General features: G+C 40.5%; 1 non-coding gene across 1 annotated transcript; it reads right to left on the bottom strand.

Moving 5' to 3' along the window:
- Positions 1–5,189: 5,189 nt before the first annotated feature.
- Positions 5,190–5,297, bottom strand: LOC112718893 (small nucleolar RNA R71). Its single transcript, XR_003161219.1, has one exon. It is a non-coding gene; the product is annotated as a small nucleolar RNA R71 (small nucleolar RNA).
- Positions 5,298–7,250: the final 1,953 nt, after the last annotated feature.

The following is a 7,250-nucleotide window of genomic DNA, read 5'->3' on the forward strand; positions in this document are numbered from 1 at the left end:
ATGGCAGAGGAGAAAAAAAACTCTTTTTTTTACCAGCGCAGACGCGTCATGCACGCTTACGTGCCGATGTGCAGTTTGGCAGAAGGACGCGTACACGCCAGGTGCGCGCATGCATGGGTTGCAGGCATAGAATAGGCACAAACGAGGCTTAACTCTCTGGAACATGTACCAGGAGGGCAGGTGGTGCTATCGGCACGCACGCGCACAACGTGCGTGCGCGCGTGTTGCACATTTAACATCAAGGACGCGTATGCGCCAGGTGCATGCACGCGTGGGTTTGTGCCTCAGGCATGGTGCTAGCGCAGTGTAGGCACAACTCTCAGGTCAATGTATAGAGGGATGAAATTTTGCATCCATGCGTACGCGTACATGGCGCGTCCGGGTGGATGGTCAAAAATGCTTGAGGCGCGCGTACGCGCCAGATGCGCGCACGCGCGGGTTGGTGCTCTGTTTTTCAAAATTTTTCATGTTCTTACACTAATCCAAGCATTTTAAACCTCCAAACAGCTAGTCAAACACCATAAAACCTTATTTAACATATTAGACTACCAAATAGACTCAACAAACTACTCTAAATATGAATTTAAACTAATTTTACCAATATTTACAAAAGAGAAAATGGAAAGATATTACCATGGTGGGGTGTCTCCCACCTAGCACTTTTGTTTATTATCCTTAAGTTGGACTTATGGGAAGCTCCTTGTCATGGTGGCTTATGCTTGTATTCATCCTTGAATCTCCAAGGATGCTTGCTCTTCAATTGGTTGTCAGAATTTCCAACCATCCTCACCAAGCTTGGGGGAAGTTCTTCCCAAGATATGAGCTCCCAAAATTAGTCTTCATGTTGTGATCTGGGATCCCATATCTTATTTTCACACCAATCTTCTAGTTGATCATTACAATTCCAATTGGGTGAGAAGTGATCCGAATTCTCAAGTAAACACCAAAGCATCTTCCTAGACCCCTTTAATTGAGAACTATACTAACCATTACACTTAGACTTTGAGTTTCCAACCATAAGGAACCTTGATCGGCAATTCCACCTATCAACCAATTCTCTCTTGCTCTTAACTCCACAAAGAGCTCTAAGTTGACCATCATTTTCAATCAAACCATATTCAAGTGAGAAAGCAATGCTTAGTTGTAAGAATTTTACCCACTTGAATGTTGTATTGGATAGTGGTGACTTAGGAAGGGGGACCTCCCCACACTTAGCCAATGTGAGATCCATTCCCTTGTGCTCTTCCCTTGTAACTTCCACCTCTTTACAACTTTCCTCAACTTCAACCTCTTCATCTTGGTGGCTCTCTTCCAATTCAATCTCTTCTTCATTGCTCACCAAGGGTATGGAAGGTGAGGAATCTTCTTCTTTAATCTCCATGTCAAGCTGATGAGCGGATAATTTGTACGCTTTTTGGCATTGTTTTTAGTATGTTTTTAGTATGTTTTAGTTAGTTTTTAGTATATTTTTATTAGTTTTTAGTTAAAATTCACTTTTCTGGACTTTACTATGAGTTTGTGTGTTTTGCTGTGATTTCAGGTATTTTCTGGCTGAAATTGAGGGACCTGAGCAAAAATCTGATTCAGAGACTAAAAAGGACTGCAGATGCTGTTGGATTCTGACCTCCCTGCACTCGAAGTGGATTTTCTGGAGCTACAGAAGCCCAATTGGTGCGCTCTCAACGGCGTTAGAAAGTATACATCCTGGGCTTTCCAGCAATATATGATAGTCCATACTTTGCCCAAGAATTGATGGCCCAAACCAGCGTTCAAAGTCACCATCAGAATTTCCAGCGTTAAACGCCGGAACTGGCACAAGGATGGGAGTTAAACGCCCAAACTGGCATAAAAGCTGGCGTTTAACTCCAAGAAGAGTCTCTACACGAAAATGCTTCAATGCTCAGCCCAAGCACACACCAAGTGGGCCCGGAAGTGGATTTTTATGTCAGTTACTCATTTTTGTAAACCCTATGCTACTAGTTCTCTATAAGTAGGACCTTTTACTATTGTATTTTCATCTTTTGATCATGTTTTTATGATTGAACCCTCTTTGGGAGGCTGGCCATTCGGCCATGCCTAGACCTTGTTCTTATGTATTTTCAACGGTGGAGTTTCTACACACCATAGATTAAGGTGTGGAGCTCTGCTGTACCTCGAGTATTAATGCAATTACTATTGTTCTGCTATTCAATTCCGCTTGTTCTTGTTCTAAGATATCACTTGTTCTTCAACTTGATGAATGTGATGATCCGTGACACTCATCATCATTCTCACCTATGAACGTGTGCCTGACAACCACCTCTGTTCTACCTTAGATTGGGTGGATATCTCTTGGATTCTTTAACCGGAATCTTCGTGGTATAAGCTAGAACTGATGGCGGCATTCAAGAGAATCCGGAAGGTCTAAACCTTGTCTGTGGTATTCTGAGTAGGATTCAATGATTGAATGACTGTGACGAGCTTCAAACTCCTGAGGGCTGGGCGTTAGTGACAGACACAAAAGAATCACTGGATTTTATTCCAACCTGATTGAGAACCGACAGATGATTAGCCATGCCGTGACAGGGTGCGTTGAACATTTTCACTGAGAGGATGGGAGGCAGCCCCTGACAACGGTGAAACCCTACATACAGCTTGCCATGGAAAGGAGTAAGAAGGATTGGATGAAGACCGTAGGAAAGCAGAGAGACGGAAGGGACCAAGCATCTTCATACGCTTGTCTGAAATTCCCACCAATGAATTACATAAGTATCTCTATCTTTATCTTTATGTTTTATTCATCATTTATAACCATTTGAGTTTGCCTGACTAAGATTTACAAGGTGACCATAGCTTGCTTCATACCAACAATCTCTGTGGGATCGACCCTTACTCGCGTAAGGTTTATTACTTGGACGACCCAGTACACTTGCTGGTTAGTTGTGTGAAGTTGTGTTTATGCCATGGTATTGAACACCAAGTTTTTGGATTCATTACCGGGGATTATTGGAGTTGTAGTGATAACAATTTCGTCCACCAAGTTTTTGGCGCCGTTGCCGGGGATTGTTCGAGTATGGACAACTGACGGTTCATCTTGTTGCTTAGATTAGGTATTTTTCTTCAGAGTTCTTAAGAATGAATTCTAGTGTTTCATGATGATCTGTTGAAGTCTGGCTGGCTCTGAAGCCATGTCTAATTTTATTGGACCGAGGTTTCAACTTATCATCATAAGAGCTTGTTGATTTCTATCAATCTTGCTGTTGGAGCAATGATCTGCTAAGGCTTGGCTGGCCATTGGCCATGTCTAGTGTTTTGGACCGAAGCTTTATTTGAAAGCTTGGCTGGCTATGAAGCCATGTCTAATTCCTGGACCGGAGTCTTAGACTAGCATTGCAATGATTCCTGGAATTCTCATTAAGAATTTTGATACCTTTATTTTCTTTTTCCACTTAATTTTTGAAAAAACAAAAAAAAATTTACAAAATCATAAAATCCAAAAATATGTCTTGTTTGAGTCTAGTGTTTCATGTTAAGTTTTGGTGTCAATTGCATGTTTCTGTTCTTTTTGCATTCATGCATGTGTCTTCATTAATCTTCAAGTTGTTCTTGATGATTTCATTGCTCTGATTTTTAAATTCTCTTGACTTGAGAGTTTTGTGTTTCTCATATGCATTCTCATTTTGTTAGTGTCAGTAGTATACAAACTGCCAAGTTTGGTGTCTTGCATGCATTGTTATTTGATTTTAGTTGCATTTTGATTATTCCTTGTTATTAAAAATCCAAAAATATTTTTAATTTGTGTCTTTTCAAGTCAATAATACAGAGGATTGAAGATTCAGAACATACAGCAGAGGAATTACACAGAAAAAGCTGGGCGTTCAAAACACCCAGTAAGGAAGGCAAACTGGCGTTTAAACGCCAGCCAGGGTGCCTGGTTGGGCGTTTAATGCCCAAAAGGGTAGAGCTTTGGGCGTTAAACGCCAGAATGTGCACCATTCTGGGCGTTTAACGCCAGGATGGCACAAGAGGAAAGATTCTGTTTTTAATTCAGATTTTTTTTTAGTTTTCAAAATCTTTTCAAAATCAAATCTTTTTCAAATCAAATCTTTTCAATCAAATCTTTTTCAAAATCAATTTCTTTCCACTTTCAAAGATACTTGCTATCAATTAATGATTTGATTCAACATTTCAAGTATGTTGCCTTTTCTGTTGAGAAAGGTTTAATGTTTGAATCATATCTTTTCTTGTTATCCAAGTTATTAATTTTTTTCAAAATCAAATCTTTTTAAAATGCTTTTCAATCATATCTTCTTAATCACATCTTTTTCAAAATAGTTTTCAATCAAATCTTTTTGATTTCTAATTTCAAAATCTTTTTCAAAAATCACTTGATTTCTTTTCCACTCTTGGTTTTCGAAAATCAATTAGTGTTTTTCAAAATGTTTTCAAAATCTTTTACTTAATTTTCGAAAATTACTTTCCCTCTCCTCACATCCTTCTATTTATGGACTAACACTATTCCTTAATGCACAATTCGAACTCCATCTTTCTTGATAAGTTCGAATTTTCTACCTCTTCCTTCTATTTTTCTTTCCCTCTGACACCTCAAGGAATCTCTATACTGTGACATAGAGGATTCCATATTTTCTTGTTCTCTTCTCTTTCATATGAGCAGGAGCAAAGACAAAAGCATTCTTGTTGAGGCTGATCCTGAACCTGAAAGGACCTTGAAGCGAAAGCTAAGGGAAGCTAAGGCACAATACTTTGTAGAGGACCTAACAGAAATCTTCAAAGAAGAAGAACTCATGGCAGCCGAAAACAACAACAATGCCAACAATGCAAGGAAGGTGCCGGGTGACTTTACTGCACCTACTCCCGACTTCTATGGGAGAAGCATCTCTATCCCTGCCATTGGAGCAAACAACTTTGAGCTTAAGCCTCAATTAGTTTCTCTAATGCAACAGAATTACAAGTTCCATGGACTTCCATTGGAAGATCCTCATCAGTTTTTAGCTAAATTCTTGCAAATCTGTGACACTGTCAAGACTAATGGGGTTGACCCTGGGGTCTACAGACTTATGCTCTTCCCTTTTGCTATAAGAGACAAAGCTAGAATATGGTTGGACTCACAACCTAAAGAAAGCCTGAACTCTTGGGAAAAGCTAGTCAATGCCTTCTTGGCAAAGTTCTTTCCACCTCAAAAATTGAGTAAGCTTAGAGTGGAAGTCCAAACCTTCAGACAGAAGGAAGGAGAATCCCTCTATGAAGCTTGGGAAAGATACAAACAATTAATCAGAAAGTGTCCTTCTGACATGCTTTCTGAATAGAGCATCATAGGTATTTTCTATGATGGTCTGTCTGAATTGTCCAAGATGTCTTTGGATAGCTCTGCTGGAGGATCTCTTCATCTGAAGAAGACGCCTACAGAAGCTCAAGAACTAATTGAAATGGTTGCAAATAACCAATTCATGTACACTTCTGAAAGAAATCCTGTGAACAATGGGACAAATCAGAAGAAAGGAGTTCTTGAGATTGATACTCTGAATGCCATATTGGCTCAGAACAAAATATTGACTCAGCAAGTCAATATGATTTCTCAAAGTCTGTCTGGAATGCAAAATGCACCAAGCAGTACTAAGGAAGCTTCATCTGAAGAAGAAGCTTATGATCCTGAGAACCCTTCAATGGAAGATGTGAATTACATGGGAGACCCCTATGGAAACACCTATAATCCTTCATGGAGAAATCATCCAAATCTCTCATGGAAGGATCAACAGAGACCTTAACAAGGTTTCAACAACAATAATGGTGGAAGAAACAGGTTTAGCAATAGCAAGCCTTTTCCATCATCTTCTCAGCAACAGACAGAGAGTTCTAAGCAGAACAACTTTGACTTAGCAACCATGGTCTCTGATCTAATCAAAACCACTCAAAGTTTCATGACTGAAACAAGGTCCTCCATTAGAAAATTGGAGGGACAAGTGGGTCAGCTGAGCAAGAAAATTACTGAACTCCCTCCTAGTACTCTTCCAAGCAATACAGAAGAAAATCTGAAAGGAAAGTGCAAAGCCATCAACATGGCTGAATTTAGAGAGGAGGAAGAGGCAGTGAACGCCACTGAGGAAGACCTCCATGGACGTCCACTGGCCTCCAATGAGTTATCTAATGAGGAATCATGGGAATCTGAGGCTCAAAATGAGACCATAGAGATTCCATTTGACTTACTCTGCCATTCATGAGCTCTGATGAGTATTCTTCCTCTGAAGAGGATGAGTATGTCACTGAAGAGCAAGTTGCTAAATACCTTGGAGCAATCATAAAGCTAAACGACAAGTTATTTGGAAATGAGACTTGGGAGGATGAACCCCCTTTGCTCACCAAAGAACTGGATGACTTGTCTAGGCAGAAATTACCTCAAACGAGACAGGATCCTGGGAAGTTCTCAATACCCTGTGCCATAGGCACCATGACCTTCAAGAAGGCCTTGTGTGACCTAAGGTCAAGTGTAAACCTCATGCCTCTCTCTCTAATAGAGAAGCTAGGGATCTTTGAGGTGCAAGCTGCAAAAATCTCACTAGAGATGGCAGACAACTCAAGAAAACAAGCTTATGGACTTGTAGAGGATGTTCTGGTAAAAGTTGAAGACCATTACATCCCTGCTGATTTCATAGTCCTAGAGACTGGGAAGTGCATGGATGAATCCATCATCCTTGGCAGACCCTTCCTAGCCACAGCAAAGGCTGTGATTGATGTTGATAGAGGAGAATTGATCATTTAAGTGAATGAAGAATCCTTGGTGTTTAAGGCTCAAGGATATCCCTCTGTCGCCATGGAGAGGAAGCATGAAGAGCTTCTCTCAAAACAGAGCCAAACAGAGCCCCCACAGTCAAACTCTAAGTTTGGTGTTGGGAGGCCACAACCAAATTCTAAGTTTGGTGTTGGAAGGTTCCAACATTGCTCTGAGCATCTGTGAGGCTCCATGAGAGCCCTCTGTCAAGCTACTGACGTTAAAGAAGCGCTTGTTGGGAGGCAACCCAATGTTATATTTTATCTATTTTCCTTTGTTATTTTATGCTTTCTGTAGGTTGATGATCATGAGAAGTCACAAAATCAATTGAAAAAGCAAAAACAGAATGAAAAACAGAAAGAAAAATAGCACACCCTGGAGGAAGATCTTGCTGGCGTTTAAACGCCAGTAAGGCTAGCAGATGGGCGTTTAACGCCCAGTTTGGCACCATTCTGGGCGTTTAACGCCAGAAAGGGGCACCAGA

Source organism: Arachis hypogaea, chromosome 10 (assembly GCF_003086295.3).
Source record: "Arachis hypogaea cultivar Tifrunner chromosome 10, arahy.Tifrunner.gnm2.J5K5, whole genome shotgun sequence".
In the NCBI taxonomy this organism is placed as follows: Eukaryota; Viridiplantae; Streptophyta; class Magnoliopsida; order Fabales; family Fabaceae; genus Arachis; species Arachis hypogaea.